We start from the raw sequence: 18,732 nt of genomic DNA, 5'->3' as shown, positions 1-18,732 counted from the left end.
TCATTTTTAACATCTTGGCTGCTATGGCTTTTCCCCTCCTGTGCTGGGAGGCTTTGAATGCCCATTGTTCATGCCAAGCTCAGCTCGTCATAAGACCTGCTCAACCGTGCCTCATGACGAGCTGAGCTCGTCATGAGCAGCGAAGGGGTTAATGGCCTAGAAATCATTTAAGAATAAGAGAGAAAAATATAGTTTCTTGATCTTCTGCATTCCCATCAGAAATTTGCTAAATTTTATGTTTTAATCCCCCTGCCCTCTGTGACCCTCACACCCTTCCCACCCCCTAACGTTTGTGGACTCATCCTCCCCACTCCCTTGGGTCCCCTCCATCATGGAGCCTCCCCCATCTGGGGTCCGCTGAGGGGGCCCCCTGTGCGACCAAAGCCCTCCCTTCTCCCCATGTAACCCCTCCCACCTCCCAACATTGGGGTGCCGTGACATGGCACCCAGGTGGTAAGCCAATCCCTGGAAATCTAAAAACACAAAAAGAAAAAAGGAAGAAGCAAAAACACCAACAAAAATCATTTTGATTAGCCACATTTCACTAGACTGTGACCAGAAAGTCATTTTGAGACCGCGTTCCCTGGATGTTGCAGAGAGTAGAGGAGTTCCGGAGCCTCTTGAACTGATTTAAATATATATACTTTCCCTTTGTAAAACACTTTCAACGGAAGAACACAGAGAGTCCGTCTACCTCCGTACAAGTCAGAGGCCTCCGAAGTCATCTGCGGCGTCCCTCAAGGATCCTCGCTGAGCCCCACCCTCTTCAACGTCTACATGAGCCCCCTCGCGGCCATCGCACGCCAACACAACCTCAACATCATCTCCTACGCTGACGACACCCAGCTGATCCTCTCCCTGACCAACGACCCAGTCGCCGCCAGAGCCAACCTTCACGAAGGGATGAAAGACGTAGCCGAGTGGATGACGACCAGCCGCCTGAAACTGAACTCAGACAAGACAGAAGTCCTCATCCTGGGCTCCTCGCCCTCCGCCTGGGACGACTCCTGGTGGTCCCCCGCCCTGGGCAGCGCACCCACACCGACAGACCACGCACGCAACCTGGGCTTCATCTTGGACTCCTCCCTCACCATGACCAGACAAGTCAACGCCGTCTCCTCGTCATGCTTCAACATCCTGCGCATGCTACGGAAGATCTTCAGGTGGATCCCCATCGAGACCAGGAAGACGGTCACCCAGGCCCTCGTCACCAGCCGACTGGACTACGGCAACGCCCTCTACGCCGGAACCACCGCCAAGCTCCAGAAGAGACTCCAGCGGATCCAGAACGCCTCAGCCAGACTCATCCTCGACATCCCACGACACAGCCACATCTCCGGACATCTGAGAGACCTGCACTGGCTCCCCGTCAACAAAAGAATCACCTTCCGCCTCCTCACCCACGCACACAAAGCCCTACACAATCAAGGCCCGAGCTACCTCAACAACCGCATCAACTTCTACGCTCCCAAACGACATCTCCGATCAGCCAGCCATGCCCTCGCCGCCGTCCCCCGCATCCGAAGAACGACAACAGGAGGAAGGTCCTTCTCCTACCTGGCCACCAAGACCTGGAACTCCCTCCCTCCCGACCTGCGCCTGACCCAAGACCACCTCTCCTTCAGGAAGAAGCTCAAGACCTGGCTATTCGAGCAGTAGCAGCACCCCCCCCCCCCCCAAGCGCCTTGAGACCCTCCGGGTAAGTAGTGCGCTCTATAAATGTCTATGATTGATTGATTGATTGAACTGTTGAACTATTCCTGCAGAGGGCTCAGATTGTTGAAAACCATTTATCATGCCTTTAAATTATTTTCTCCTCCTAGCTGAATGTGCAGCCATGTCTGAAAAGATTTGAACAAAAAATTGTCACTTGTCTGATACCCAGAGTCACGGATCGTACAGGTTAGAATTATAAATATCCTTTATTCTGAAATCCCAAAAATTCACAATGATTGTTCTAGGATATATAGCATTCGGATATTGAACTGCCGGAACTCGATCTGCACGCAAGATCGTGAGGTTCATCTTCTGGGTAGAAAGGTCTGGGCATACATATTTGGTGATCAAATCCGTGATTACTTTATCCATTGATTTCCCTTTTTCAAATCCTTCTGTAACTCCAGTAATGCGCAAAAACATCTTTGTGTGCAGTTTTCCGCATCCTCTACCTTTGACTGGAGATTTGCTAACTCAGATTGCAGTTTAATTATCCGATCTGTTTGCAGAGGATCCGAGTCTTCAAGCGCGGATATGTGCTGTTCCCCTTCTGTACCTCTAGATGGAAGCTGTTGAACATGAGACTGGATTGAGTTTAATTGTGACTCCGTCCTTTTCTGAGCATCATCTTGAGAAAGTTTCATATTTTTAAGTTCAGTTGAAATCTGAATAAGAAGAATATGAGTAGAAACCTCCAGGGCTGGGACACTCCTTGAATCAAGTAATGTTGAATCCAGTCCCTGACTAATTGAACTTTGAAGCGAGATCTTGTGTGGTGTGACTATATTTAGGTTTAGAAATAACAAAGCTATCTAGTTTGGCCTGAGCCCGAGCCTTTTCATTATGTCCTGTAATAGGCAGGCTAGAGATGTACTGTCTAACCACCAGGAGATCCTCTGTTGTTGTTGTTGTTTGTAATAAAGATAAAAACGTATCTTTATCATTGGATTGTGGAGAAGCTTGATTAACTAAGCTGAGGGAAGGATTATCGCTGAGGCGCCTGTCTCCCAAAGAAGTTAAATTGGGCATTGTTATTTGAGGGTCTGCACTGCCCTGAGGGGCATTCATAACTTGCTGGTTCTCAAGATTTTTTGAAGTCCAGTGCCTCCAAAACCAAACAAACCTACCGACTTCTTAGATTGATTTTTGCTCTGGCCACCAGTTCCCCTGAACAGGCCTGGCTCAACTTCCTTGAGGGATGGGCTCTTACTCTTGTGGCGTGTTCACGTCCCCCTTGCGGAATTTGCCATCAAGCAAGGTTTTGCCGTAGCATCCCAAGAGATCCTTTTCATATTAGTTAGCTTTTCAGGCTTGATACTACTCCTTATGCAAGAATATGCAAATATTTACTAGAAAGACACAAGCCGCACCCAGTCCAGACAAGCCATGCCCCTTCCGTGCCTCAGCCCCCTGTGAAAATAGCCTGTGCAACTAGCCTTGAAAGTGATGAATTCTCCAGTAAAAGGAAGCATACTTGCAACTCAAAGAGATATCATTCATCTTCACAAATCAATTTTTTTCTTGTCTCACATGCTCTCTTAAGTACCAAATCAGAGATCATTAAAAATCCTTTTTCTGCCCATGCATTAATTTCGGTTCAGTTTTTAATTCAAACTCTAGCCCAAACCGAGATTAGATGGTCATTAGACAGGTCTCTTTTAGTTGACGAGAATTGGGTGGCAAATATGCGTTCGCTCTTAGAGCATTCCTGGAAACAAAATAGAAACACAGCCTAAATTTTTGCAGTTTGGAGTGCTTTGAAGGCTTTTTTTCGAGGGGAAGCAATTAATTATACTGCATACAAGAGAAGCAAAGAGAAGGAAGAAAAGTTGCAGCTCGAAAATCACATTTCTAGATTGACAGCCCAATTTTTAGCAGCACCCTCTAGGGGAAAAAAAACAAGCTGCTTCAGTCTATGTATAATCTACAAGAATGCTTCATCTCCAAAGCACTTTTAGCACATGATGCAGTTTTGCAGAAAAGATACGAGGAGAATGAGCACATAGGCAAATATCTAGCCTGGTCAGCAAAATGCAAGGTTAATCGGAATACTATTCAATTGATAAAGGACCCAGTTACTGATAGATCTACTTCCCATCCTCAGGAAATTTCGGCCAATTTTTGGGATCACTATAAGAAGCTCTTCTCTGATCCTTTTAATAGCCCAGTAGAGGCAGCGGATACCTGGCTTAACGGTATTAATTGCCCCTCATTGTCGCAGGCAAATATAGATAGCTTAATCGCAGAAATTACAGAAGAAGAAATAAAAAATGCTGTGATGTCTTCACCCTCTGGGAAAGCATGCGGATGCTATGGGAACCCTATTGAGTTTTATAAGCTTTTTTACCTCAGCTCAGTCCTGTTTTGGACCTTCTATTTATTGGAATTTTGGAATGCGAAACAATCCCAGCTTCATTTATACAAGCCGTGGTAGTTAGCTTCATTAAAAAAAAGGCAAAGCAGAGGAGGAGGTTGTTTCTTATCATCCAATAAGCCTGGTAAAAAACAACTATAAGATTTTTGTCAAAGATTCTGGTGAACCGCTTATCTCTAGTCTCTACCTTTCTTGTACATCATGACCAGAATGGGTTTATCCCAGGTAGACTTTTAGCTACTAACTCTCATTATTTGTGCCAAGTAATTGATTATTTTAATACCAATAAGACCAGGGCACACATTATGATGCTGGACGCAGAGAAAGAATTCAACAGAGATCAGTGGAACGTTCTTTTTGCAATCTTAATGAAACTGGTGCTTTCATCTTAGCTCTGTTGAGCGATAAGTAACCTATATCTAGGTGCTCAGGCATCCATAGTGATAAATGGCAAAAGATCGGGCATAGTTACCATCAGCCGGAGCACGCAGCAAGGCTGCCCCTCTCTCCAATTTTGTTTTCCTTGTTTTTGGAGCCGTTAGCCTTTGCATCAAGGCAAGAACATTCTACCCCCTATTCCAGGTGCTGCCAATTTGAAGCTGTACGCCGATGATAAGGCATTGTACTTGCCAGCTGAAGAAGATAATATCAGACTTGCCTTGGTTAAAATAAGTGAATTTACAGTTATCGGGGGCTATAAAATCAATCAAGCAAAATCAGAGGCACTTATTTTCAACTGCTCACCAACTTACTTACCCCTTTAAATGCAGGCAAATTATCTCAGGTCCTACTCTATAAGGTATGTGGGAATATTTGTTTCATCACATTTGGAAGATCTGTTTTCGCGTAATTATATTCCTACATTATATATTAACATGCTAATTCTGCTCTCTCAATGGAAGGCTCTCCCTCTGACTATTTTAGGCAGAGTAGCTCTTATTAAAATGAATATACTCCGCCTGTTTTTATTCTTGTTTTCTAATTTGATGGTTAAAGTACCTCTGTCTTTTTTTGAGCAAATTAATTCAGAATTGAGATTGTTTATTTGGCAGGGTAAAAAACACAGATTAAAGTTAGAAACTTTGCAATTAGAAGTCATAGATGGGGGTCTTGCATTTCCCAACATACGTTTATACTACCAAGCTTCATTAATCAACTGGCTCATTATAACAACTTGGTAGAAATGTCTTCTGCAATTTTTTTTCTTGAGTTAATGTTTGGGGAAATGGATATCGCTTTAGCACCTTTTTTACAAATTCCAAAGCTTCCAAAGAGATTGCGATATACATTTCCTAAATTAGTGGCTTTTCAATTCCAAAGGATTTGGGAGACATTAAATATCCCTTGGTTACATCCACAGCTGAGATTAGTGGAATGCCTCCCTTTCGTTCTACACGTGTCCACTCGGACTTGTGATCTCTGGGCTAAATTTGGTTTCTCCATACTTCAGGATTTTATTTTTAAATGATATATTTAGAACTTGGCAGGAATTTAGATTGCTGAACAACAACATCAAGACGTCTCTTTATTTGTCACTTTCAGATGTGTGGGTTTGAGCAATTTGGTTCATTTCAAAGGGTTGCTATTTAGTAAAGCTCATTTTATAGTGTAAATTCGGGAATTGGGAATTGGTACAAGCTCCTCAAATCTACGCAGAACAATAAAATAGTTATAACCCATTTGGAAAACATTTCTCAATCAATTGATTATCGTCTCAATCTTCAGCAATGGCATTTTTTTTATAAAATGAGCTTAAAGCAGTGAGAGCAGCTACCTTAAGGAGGATGGCCCTTTTTAGTAAATGGCAGACTTATTTTACTCTGGCCAAACTAAATAAAATCTACCCTGCAGTTAATCCTTGCTGCTTTAGAGGCTGCCAGGTTCTAGGAGATTGGCTACGTGTGAGATTTACTTGTAATAAAATTGCAAGCTTCTGTGAAAATGTGTTTTCAGAAGTCAGAAGATTATTGGCAATAGATTTCCCCTTTAAGGCTTCCACAGCTCTCTTAAGCCTAGCTGAAGCTCAGAATCTCTTAACATTATCTCAACGACAATTTATTTTTATCACCGCTTTGGTAACAAGATCATTAATTCTGGCAAATTGGAAATCAGCAATAATCCCAACTCTCTCCCAATTAATACATAAAATGAATAAAAATTGTTATTGGGAAACCATTTATGCAGGGAGAGTCAGTTCCATGATGAAAGTAAATAGAATATGGAAAGAATGGAAATAATGGAAAGTTTCTAGTTCTATGAGATGTGCAATTTATAAGAGTTGTCTATGTCTATTATATTTAGGCTTTCTTGTCTTCAGTTTCTATTTTTGGTAAATTCTGTTTTTTTTTTTTCAATACCTTAAAAAACAGTGGTCATCAGTGGTTACCTATTTTTGCGCCATTCAAAACAACAGAAAAAGTGTTTTTCCGGTGTTTATGGAATTTTGATCTAGCCTCTTAGGTGCTGCGCCTATTCCAACGGCCGACGGCACCACTACCTCAGGAGTGCTGCCGTCGGCCGTTGGACGTTCGAACCTCACCTGCGCAATGGAATGTTCAGCACTGGAGCTGGACGTTCCATAGCTGCTAAGAGGTTAATTTAAATTATTGCTTGCTTTCTGCACTGATAGTGCGTGTGTTTAGGTAGCATATGCACAGGGTATATGAGGACCAAATACATTTTTACTGCACCAGAATGGACTACAAAGTCAAAAGCATTCTTCATTAACTGTGAAAGATTGTAAAGATTCTTTCAGCATACCATCTAACAAGTGACAAGGATCTCTAACAGGGATGCACTTAAGCTCAGGCATCGATGTTGACAGGCCATCATACATCTTTTTCATGTACGTAGCTGGTTTACTGCAAATGCAAACAATATCACTACAATCTTTATTGAACTTGGTAGGAACTTTTTTCAGCAGCATTCCAAGTGACACTGTGTTCAATGTTTACCAAGCACCGGGTGTCATGTTTTCACCACTATCTCAGATGCTTGGTGACAACATTCTGTTCACATATACCTGTCACTACATCTTGCATTGAATGTTTAAAGACTGAGGTGTTTGGCAATTCCTTTACAATCAATACTGACTCACTAGAAAAGGAGGGTGATGTATCAAATGATTTCACCCATTCTCTGTCTGTGAACAAATGTGATGCTACATATTAGAAAAGATTCTTATGAAACCAGCCATTTTACCTATCGGTGAAATCAAATGTAGCCAAAATTTCAGATATCTTTGATATTTCCGATTTCTCTACAGTTTATAAAATAGCTTAATAAGACCTAAAACATCCTTCTAAACACTGCATATTTAGACCAAAGACCACAAAACTGTAAAAAGCAGAAGGAAGAAGAGACAATGTTTTAGTGACATTCCTAAACAACAAACCTCAAGCAGGATAACGTTAGCACAGTCTTCTTGATGTTACCTTGTATAATAAATTTACATTGTATTGGCCCCTTCAGAAAGAAATAAAAATGACTTTCCCTCATGTTTTCCTTTCTTTGAATGGCACTTAGTTTGTGGTTGCAAAGGTGTTTTTTCAGTGTTTATATGTTTACACTGGTGATGGCTAAGATGGCTATTTTCCTTTTGGTGGGGGTTTATCAGTTATTATAGGTTTAAACCTAAAACCAGATAGCCTAATTGTATTCATTATGTATAGCATGTATCTTGATTCTTTTGATTTATTGGTGTACTTTATGGAAGAAGTATTATTTAATGTTTCGTATGCTACATTTAAAATAAAGATTAAAACAAAAAGTACACACGACTTTATGAGCCTTGTTAACTTATTGTTGTTTTCACTCATTACTCTCCCTTTAGCTAATCAATAGCAAATTGGAGGCTGTTGAAGCGCTTAGAAAGGGACAGTGTTTCAAATCTGCTATGCCATTGGAAGGAATTTGTGATATTGCTTTAGCTAATACTGACGTTTAGTGAATTGAAGTCAATGGGTGGAGCCCCCCACTGTCCTACTGTCTAGTCCCATAAAGATACGGTGAAAATACAACTCTCCCCCTACGTGAACCAAGACTATGAGACTCCAAATCTCAGTCACAGCATCCTCTAGCTCCAGGCAATTTTAAGCCTGGAAAATCACCTATTTTCATAGACATAGGAGAGCAGACGCAACAGGATTAGATCTTTCAACCACATGACTCAATGTGGCGTATACTCTCCCCACTTGTATTGTTTTCATTTTGTTTATGAATCATTTCATCTTGATTCATGACTACTGAACACTTTTTGGATTCATCGCAGTGCTTAATTTGAGCCGGTGGCACTCATTTTTGGGGACCTGCATCTATTTTTCTGCATCAAGCATCGTCAAGAGAGATAAAAATAAACACAAAGCATAAAGACACAGCAAGAGAAAGATAGAACAATCACAAAGGGGAAAAACAGTGGCCAGCAAGAGTGAGGTCTATGGGAAGGTAGTATCTGGTAGTGGAACAAAGAGGCATCAGGGGCCATATTTACTATTCTTTCACACAAGGCAGTGTAGCAAGGCAACCCATTCCGCTGGGTTGCATGAAAGGGAGAGAGCAGAAATGTGCCATATCTACCAAGATATGGCCCACTGCTGCTCTTTCATGGCGCTAGCGTACTTCAGGCAGCCTAGCGCCAATGCAGGCATCCTTGCATCACGGTGCAATGGTGCCTGCATTACAAGAATTGCTTTTTTGCAGGAAGGGATATCTTCCTGCATGAAAACAATCTCTCGAAGCACTTTCCTTTTTCTATGTGAGCTGCAGACTGCAGCACACATAGAAAGAGGAAATAATGAGGAAAGAATATTTTTCTCCTCAGTACACCATCCTTCGGGAGGCATAGTGGCTTCACGCAATCCTAGGTTTACAAACGTTTGTAAAGGCTGGGTTACGTGAAGTCCATTGGATGCATGCATAGGAACGCCCATCTTCCAACTATAGAACACCTCCCAGAAAAAAATGTAACAAGTAGTCGAAGTGGGTGAAAGAAGTAGGGGAACTTTGGGCAGAGAAACAGAGGGTGGGAATAACCTGTGGATTGGGTCAGTGGGCGGAGTCAGAGGTGTGGCGGAAAGAGCAAAATATCCCATTTTTTTGTATTTGATTCCCATTTCACTAACCGGTTACAGCTTATTACATTTTTTAATTTAACCAATGGATACACGTTTATTTAAGGTTTAATATGAGTTATTGACATTAAATTACATTCACAAATTGGGATACGTTTTCAATCACAGAATATCCCAAATATCCTTTAAAGTGGGATCTCAAGCCATTGTCTCCCAGCCATGGAGTTTCTGTCATTAGCCCTTCTCCTCCCTTTTTCCCACAAGAGCAATTCAAACATGAATGTCAAAATATCCTAGTTTGCAAATGCTTTCCACATAATTATGGCTCTGCCATATTTGACACATAATACATAATCTGCTGCATAATCGGATGATTTTAACTAATAAATTGTTTATAGCTCAAATGTGACTTGCGCTGCTGTGAAGTGGAGGGCCCTTTGCAAAGGCTGACAAGCCATCTTTCTCACTGCTGCAGTTTTATGTTCCACTTGTACTAATAAGAAAAATCTTTGCAGAGACTGTTATAATAGTGTAAAAATGTCAAAATAATAAAGTATCAGAAAAGGAAAAGCACCACTAATACCAGCGTACTGTGTCAAAGCACTTTACATCACAAATATTACACAGAGACTATCAATCATATGTGTGTAAATCACTGTAAAGGAAATGTTACATAAGACAAAGGTCTACAAGGTTTAGGGGTCACATGACAACCTTACTAGTAGGCAGCATAGTTTAATAGTGAGTGGTCTGGAGAAACACAAACTCAGAATTTAAAACATAGTACCATGGTTGGTGGTTCTCTTTAATAATCAGAATTGACTTGTACCCAAATAAACCCTTTTTGCAACATTAGGATAATCAAAGACTGGGGAAAAACATAATGCTCTAATTTATACCTTGCAGTTTGCATACAGCTATTACATGACAGTTAATAGCTTACTGTTCTATGTTAGGATGTTAACTTTTTAACTGCAAGTGACAATAGGGTCTCTCTGACAAAAGCAGTAACCGACTGACTTATTTACATTATGTGCACTTTGTGATCTGCATGGTACATTTTCTTAGCAGCAGGCACATTAACCCTCTGCGCTTCCTTTCCATGAGTCAAAACGTCCACTAGACAGAACACCATCTCTCTCCACTAAGAACATTAATCACTGGAGTTATCATGACATTTTAATTGTTGCCGTAATTTGTTGGAGGTCAGGAAGGAGGCAACAAGTGCTTTTAATACCATATTATACTTGCAAACACGACGCCCCCACCAAGTCAGTGCCAGCCGCGGTCCCTCCAGGTAACACCGTTGGGGCTGTGGGGCGGGGTAAGGGAGGATTTCGACGGACGTTGCAGAGTGAAAATTAATTATTTATTAAATTTTCCCTGTGCATTGTCCCTCGAAATCCCCCCTTAACTGGCCCCTCTACCCCTCCACTGTTACCTGAACGGACGGTGGCTAGTCAGCGCCTGGTGCAATCGCACTGCCCTAGAGCCACCCTGCTCAAGGGTCCTGTGACCTCAGTGACAGAGTCACTGTCACTCTATGGTGTGCTGCTTCATAGGCCTGCCTGCAAGACTGGAGGTGATCTTCACAATGAATTGTGGTGGTCAGGCCTTCAAGGTTAACCCACAACTGCCACTGCTAGGGTCCACCTGCTGATGCTCAGACACCAGGGCTTTTAAGATCTTGCAGTCCTTATAAGGTCTAGCATGGGAATGTGCTCCCTCAGGAGAGTGGTCTGGAGGACTGGTCAGGAAGGCTGAACCTGGTTACCTGTTTACAAATTCAGCAGCTTTGACCATAGTGCCACATCCTCTCCCCCACTGAACACCATACTGCCCCACTGAGAGAAACTTGCACTGCACTGACCCGCTATAAACAACTGGATGTGACTCAATTCAAAATACGCACTAGACAAGAGCAATATGCTGCCTAAAAAAAAGTTACAACATCCTAGAAAAAGCAAACACTCATAGCATAAAGCATGTGAAATGTAAGCAGGAACAACATGGTTACCTTTTTATTTTACACTCATTATTCAGAAATTATAGAGTGCTTTTACCTGAAAAGTTAAGGCCATGACTACAGGGTCCAGAAGGGACCCGTTTCAATGGCAATTTTTTATATCCTTTTCAAAAAGTAAGCCGTATGGTTTAAAAAGACCACATTCGTGAACACAGAGCCATTGTACACATTTTGTTTTCCAGTTCACCCATCAAGCAGGTATTTCAGTACCTCCAGGAATAGTGCACTTTCCCACCCAGGGAAACAAGCATTGGCATAGCCCATTGGTAACGCCTTTGGGACCTTATAAGTGCTTAGCAATGCAACAGTTGATGTTGAACAAAGGATATTGACCTGCATAATTAAATACTTATGAGGTCCCAAAAGCGAGACCTATTGGCTATGCTTGTTTAAATATAGTGGTTACCTGCTAGACAATATTGAAGTGTTTAGTGGCAGTCAGAAAAATAAATTCCTTCAATAAATAAATAGAAACTGCTCCCTAAGATAAACAGTGAATCTGACCACACAAAAGTCAAAATGGTTGTAAAATGTAAAGTATGTTCGTAAAATAGACACCTTAAGTACTGGTCAACTACGGAGAAGTTCCTCTGCACGATTCGAAATGTACAAGCACCTTTTTTCTTTGTTGTTCCAACCTTTGTTTTTTAAACAAGCATACACAATACAGATAATAGAACCTTAGACAGGCACAAGCATATACTACACAGTGACTGGTGCCACCTCTGTGGTAGCTGGCGCACAGTAGATGGAACCTCTGCACAACACGCATAAAGACAAAAGCTATTTACACACACACATACAGAGACTATCGGTCTTAGTGCAACTGAAATAGCACCATCACTTAAAAAAATTCTAGTTTCTGTGAACATCTTTCCAACTTCTCCATGGCACATTTACAGAGATCTCTCTCACTCGACAACAGTCTGCACGTTCTGTCATTTTAAATGCAGCAGACAGATAGCATAAAGACATCACTGCTGAAAATAAAGAATGAACTGCAAAACTCAGTCGGTTTCCTGCATTTTGCGTGCTCTACCTCATAAACTGCCAGGTGTCCTACGCAACAAAGAAACGTTGTAGTGTTTTTGGATTTAGCAATAACCAGAATGAAGGTTTGTTGAAAGGGGCGATGCTAGCTCGTTACTAGGCGTTTTGGGTAAATGGGGCGGCCTAGGTGTCAAGGCAGCTGGTAGGGTGTTTCTGAGGGTCGGTAAACGGGATTATTCAGATATGTTTTTGGCGTGTCAATGATGCTTGTGGGAGGTGTTACATTTGTTGGCAGGTTAGTGGGTCGTTGGTAAGAACAGGTAAACATCACAAATAATAAACCTTGGTAAAGCCTTCCAATACTAAACCTCACTAAATAAATAAAGAAACCTAAACCCCGCCACCTACCCCCTCCCCTAAAATTTTATTGGCCCCTCCCCGACCTATACAATACAACAATTCAAACATTACAACAACATTATAAAACATTACATCATCATATCAACATAACGTCATCATTATAAAACATGTTGTCATCATTATAAAACATACGTCATCATTATAAAACTTACGTCATCAACAAACCCAATAACATTATGAATACCAGGCCCTCCATAAACCAATCACCTGCCTGACCCTTCACCCCTGTCAAACCCCCACAAAACTTCTAAACTGTCAACCAATGACCAACTCATTGTTCTCTGACGATAAACAAACCTGGCCATTAATCACCAAAAACTGACACAAACAGCCCAGAAACAACTAGACCCCGCCACCCAGGAAGGTGGGGGGGTGGGGGGGGAGGAAACTACCCCACCTCTCCTTCCTACCCACCGTAGGAAAAGAAGAAGAGAGAAAACCTAGAAAAAATTACCGCTGCATCGTCAAGGACCTTGATAAAACTTCTTGTAACTCCAAGTACAAATCCATACCGACTCTAGAAAGATGGACCCCATCATCCCTGAAGAACTCCACCGACTCAAAACGAATCTCCCTATGAGAAATTCGCCCAAAACCAAGCTGACAGCAAAATCTAGATACCTCCGCATTCACCTTCTTCCTGGCTCGATCAACCGTTCTAGGATTCACTGCTCCTCTCCAAATCCTACGTGGAATCAATTCCGTCCAAAAAACATGGCAACCAGCCCAATGCTCCTTGATAAGAGCCAAATCTTTCTTGATGGCTCGCAAAAGTATCACTAGGATGTCCGGTCAGCAACCCCCCACCAAACTGTTATTAAGGCATGAAATCAGTTCCCTCCAAAGCATCCCACCTTTACCCTTCCAGACAATATTAAACATTCAGATATTAAAACCCAATGTTTCTCCGAAATAACTTTGGGCTGCTTGAACCCGGGCCCATTTCACGAACGAGTGCCCCACAATCCAAACAGTCACCGCTGGAGAACGGGGCCCAGCAACTGAACCTGAAAAAGAAAAAACAGTAAATACTCATGCAAAGGAAGATGATGCAAGCGCCTCCTCCGTGTCACCTCTCAGGTATCGTTGAAAGCATTTTGATGACCATCGCCCCAACCTCATGATGTCCCCCTGTGACCAACCCCTATTAAACGCTTCAGTCGCAGCGCCAATCCTAAAAGAGTGCGTGCCATAATGCTCTCCATCCAGACCAATGTGCTGCAAAGCCTTACGCAAAACGATGCGAAATTGACAGGCTGTAATAGGAGATTTATTAATATGCTGGAATACAAGGTCATCATCACCACCCCCTGATAAAGAACGCCAACAGCGAGCCAACAGCAATGGACACGTAACTCTAGGTGAACTCGCCTCTAACCACACTCCTTTACCCAAGTTCTTCTGATCCGTTTTAGAGCCAGACAGCCACACATGAACACCATCCTCTGAGCAAAAAACATCTCGCCAACAAATCCCTCCCGTGGATTTAGAACCCAACAACAACAACTCAGATACCCGAAAAGCACTAAAGAACATAAAGGCCATCAACATGGCAAACAAGCAAGCCTCGAAATCATCTAAACAAACAGAAGGCAAAATTGCTAATAAATGCGCCAGAGTCTGCCAAGATAGTGGAGCCCTCAGCATCTTATTACTCCCCCGTTCCCTGGCCCAACCCTCAAGCATTCTCCCGCCAATCTCACCAGCAGAGGGGGAGTTACCCCAAAACAATTTTCCCATAAAGGAAATGCCCGCCAACTTCCCAGAAATAGTTACTCTAGACAGACCCTTGTCCATGAGGTCCAAAATGAACTTAACTACATCCTCTGAACGACGCCAAACCTCTTCATGCCTGGAAGCTCCAGATTCCAAAAACTCCCTCCAGGCCAAGGAATAAGCAGAACGCATAGACACAGATAAAGAACCTACCACCAGTTGTAAGACCCGACGTTGCCTACGTGCCACAGATGTATCGGCATTGGTGTCGGTGATGTGTCCGCCTCCCAGGTCAGTCCACGGAATCTCTCCCACTGTGAACAAGACAAAGCATCCGCTATGTCATTGTCCACACCAAGGATGTGCAAAGCGCGAAAGTTAATGTCATGTTTCACGCAGCCCAGCACAAAGACTCTCATGAGTTTCAAAACCTGTTCATCTCTGGCAGATTGCCGATTCACAATCTCCACCACAGCCATAATGTCAACTCGGAAAGAACTTTTTTGTGTGCCAAATCCTCCCCTCAAAGAGACAAGGCAACTAGCAAAGGAAAAAGCTCCAAAAAAGTTATGCTCCGACCACCATTCAACCAATCCTCAGGCCAGCGTTCCGCACACCATTTACCATTCCAGTACAGTCCAAAGCCCTCACTGCCTGCAGCATCAGAAAGCATTTGCAAATCCCATTGGAAATCAACCTCTCTCACCAATTAAAGGAAGTGAGAAAAAATTCCCACATTCGCAAATCTTTGACATCCGCTGACAGACGTACACGGTGGTGAGGCAAATGCTGTCCTGACAGGGCCCTGCCTAATCTGCGACAAAAAGTCCTCCCAGCTCTGACCACTCTGCACGCAAAATGGAGGTGTACCAGTAGCACTTGAATTTCTTTCACAAACACTTTCCATTTTGTCAACATAACATAACACCCAACAACTCCAACATGTTCACTTTTTTGTCATCTGGTAAGTGAGCTTCCATTGCCACTGAATCGATTTCAATCCCCAGAAGTAGTGGCAGGGCCCATTGTTTTCTCAGGAGCCAAAGGAACCCCCAAATCATCCATGAGCCCTTGGAAAGTGTCCAGAGCTGTCTGGCACTCCACGGAGCCCGGAGATCCAACAAAGAAGAAATCGTCTAAATAGTGCGTTACCAGTGAATGACCAGACTGGTGTGTAAAATGCCACTAGGTGCTGAAACATTCAAAAAGGGCACAGGATATAGAGCAACCCATCGGCAATGCTTTGTCCACGTACCATTTCCCATCAAAATGGATACCCAGAAGACACCAATCATCTGGATGGACTGGAAGCAGCCGGAAAGCAGACTTAATGTCACACTTAGCCATCTCAGCAGCTGCGCCCGCGGTCACAACAAGTGACATGGCCACGTCAACTGAGGAATATGAAACCGAAGCAGCATCCGTATCAATAAAATCATTTACAGATGACCCCTCTGGCCATGACAAATGTTGAATAAGTCTGAATTGCCCCAGCTCTTTCTTGGGGACCACTCCAATAGGTGGAATAATCAAGTTACTGATCGGCCAGTCATGAAAAGGGCATGCCATCCTTCCTTCATGTACCTCCTTATTTAATTTTTCTTGCACCACTGCACTATGTTCAGACGCTGACTTCAAATTGTCAGCCCAACGTCTCTGCCTTGGTCCCGAATAGCCCAAATGAAAACCAAATTGAAAACCCTCCAGCAATGTCTGTTTGACACCTACATCCTCAAACTCCTGAAGGGCAAGCTGTAACTGCGCCAACTTCACTGGCCTATGGGCCCTTGGGCCCCGTACCCTGTGCACCTCTACCACCCCGACCCCCTTGAAACTGTCCGGACGTCCCAGAACCTCCCACACCTGACTGCTGCCCTTGCTGCCCCCCTGCTGGCTTGTTATCCCAACATTTAACCAAGGGGTGTCGCTTACCACAGCCGGAAAATTCATGCCTATATCTGTAATATTCCCTATTGCACGTCCCCTTATTAAATTCCCAGCAGGTGCCAGTACCAGACTGTGCATTGGACGTGCTCCCCACCCCACCATGGGTGGGCTTGCCTTGAAAGGGCCGATAAATCAAGGGTAGACCGCTGGCTGTAAAAATTGTCTTACCCCCTGAGGCAGCCCCCATCGTATGCTGCCACAAATCTGTATCCAGCTCCCCCCATTTTGCCTCCGAATCCCATGCCATCCTAGCCCTAAACTCCTCATCATACTGAGCCCAAGCATATCCCCCTCCAGTTATTTGTGCCTTTCGAATGACATCCATGTATTTAAAAATAGATACGCTGCGCTCAGGAAACTATTCACAGTAAACACTTGCATATATAAGAAATGCTGCCGTCTAGTTTTCAATAGTCAAAGGAACTCTTGGACGCTTTGCAAGCTCATATTCTTCCTCCTTAGAACCTTCTTTAGATCGTACCTCACGATGAAGGAGTTTCAGTATTTCAACATACTCACCCTTCCAAATGCGCTCTTTTGTGGACAACATTAAATGAGCGCCCAAAGGTTTGGTAACACCCATGTAGGGCAATTTTTTAATCTTCAACTCTTTACTGTCAAGGGGCTCCTTAACGCCTCCAGCAGCCTCAGTATTTGTACTACTTTCTACCTTTCCCCCTGCCGACCCAAGACCTTTATTTGTGCCCACAGCTGTGTCCTTCACATACCTACCTTTAAACAACCTCCCTTCACCAGCCCCAGGAACCCCCACCACCGCCGTCCCCACAGACACCGTTGTAGGTTTGGCCTGTGTGACTAAGTTCTCACCTGGCAACAGAAATATAGCTCTCACAGATTCCGCCCATGGTGCTGAAACATCAAATCAAGGCCGTCCACGAGGAACCCTGACTGACGGGCCATGCTCTTGCCTCTCCATAACCGGCCTTGTGACTTTCGGATGCTGAAAAATACTACAAGACACATTAGAGGATTCCCCCCCGTCTACCTCACGCAATTCTCCTTCTTCCGGAGTATCCTTATCATAATCCAACACCACCGCCTCCATCTCAGGAGGGAAAGTAACACTTCAAGTCTTACCTAACCCGTGAACAGCAATATTACTTTTAAGCTGGTTAGAAAGACCTCCTGGCGGGGGAGCAGACTGTACCCGCCTGTACCTAACCGTGGGTTGACTCTGTAGCTCCATAGCCGATGGTAAGGTGGACCACCTAGACATGCTATTCGGCGGGGCCAGCGAGATCGCGCCAGATCTTCGTGTGCTGACCGTAACGGCTCCCTCGGTGGAATAGAGAGAGACGCGCTAGGCGCTCCCCTCACTTCGCCTCGGCGAAGCTGGGCTGGACCACGCCCTACCAAGTCTGGACCGCCGCACCGATCTTCCTCCTGAAAAGAAAAAGTTTGGACTGGTGTGCTGGGGTCCCTAATTAAAACACCTGCTCCAGAGCCAGGCCGCTGCAAAACAGTAGTACCAACTGACCTTCTCTGCAAATTATCGAGAGACAAACCCCTACCAACACTCCTCAAAGGCAACTCCCTTACTGGAGAATCACGTACCACCTCCTCATATTCACTTGAGTCCAATCTAATATCGGAAACCGCCAAAGAAGAACCTTCCCTCATAACCCCACCCAACACCCCCTGTTCCTCATTCTCCCTTTGAACCCCACCATGAACTTCACGTACTTGTCCAACACGCTCCACAAAATGGGGGCCACCCGCCCCCTCCGAACCATGAGGAAAATGCCTAGAAGGCTCTTGATATGCAAAACCACCTACCTGACCCAATCTCACACCATACTCTGAAAATGTTCCCGGTACAAAATCCCCTTCTCCACTGTAAGTGCGCAAACCCTGGGACCGAAAACCACTACTCCGTACCAAACCACTGCCATGAAGAGATAAAACACCAGGTGCTACCTGATGCGCACTACTGTGAAAACCGTGAAAATCAGCCTGCATATGCATGAATGGCCCCACAGCCCCAGATGTCACACAAACCGGTTCAAAAACCTCTCCCGAAACTGAACCCCCTTCCCCCATTTGGGCCCACTCCCCTTCACCTCTAGAGCTACTCACCACAGAAAAGGGGACCCCTTGAGAAGCAGGAGTCGAAAATAACAAAGGACTACCAAAATTCCCTTCCTCATCATAATGAGCAATCATTGCCTCAGGAACAGAAAAAGCATAACCACCATGAAGAACAGGCTCCCCAACCCCCCCACGCCACGTGGCCCCTGACTGACAATGCCACTCGCCCCCACAAACTGAGTATCAGGTACAATTTGCTCCATGGTATTAAACAACGTTTCTAATGGCTGCAAATTATCTTACCATACATTCTGCCCGTCTCCTAGCTGCAACGAGCCTCTGCGTGTACCACGCTGCGCACCAACCATATCTGGCCCAGAAACACGCTCGGTAATCGGGTCGGAGGCGGAGCGCTTCTTGCTTCC

The sequence above is a fragment of the Lissotriton vulgaris genome, chromosome 2_1, assembly GCF_964263255.1.
Source record: "Lissotriton vulgaris chromosome 2_1, aLisVul1.2, whole genome shotgun sequence".
NCBI classification, from domain to species: domain Eukaryota; kingdom Metazoa; phylum Chordata; class Amphibia; order Caudata; family Salamandridae; genus Lissotriton; species Lissotriton vulgaris.
Note: the sequence above shows the minus strand (reverse complement) of the source record.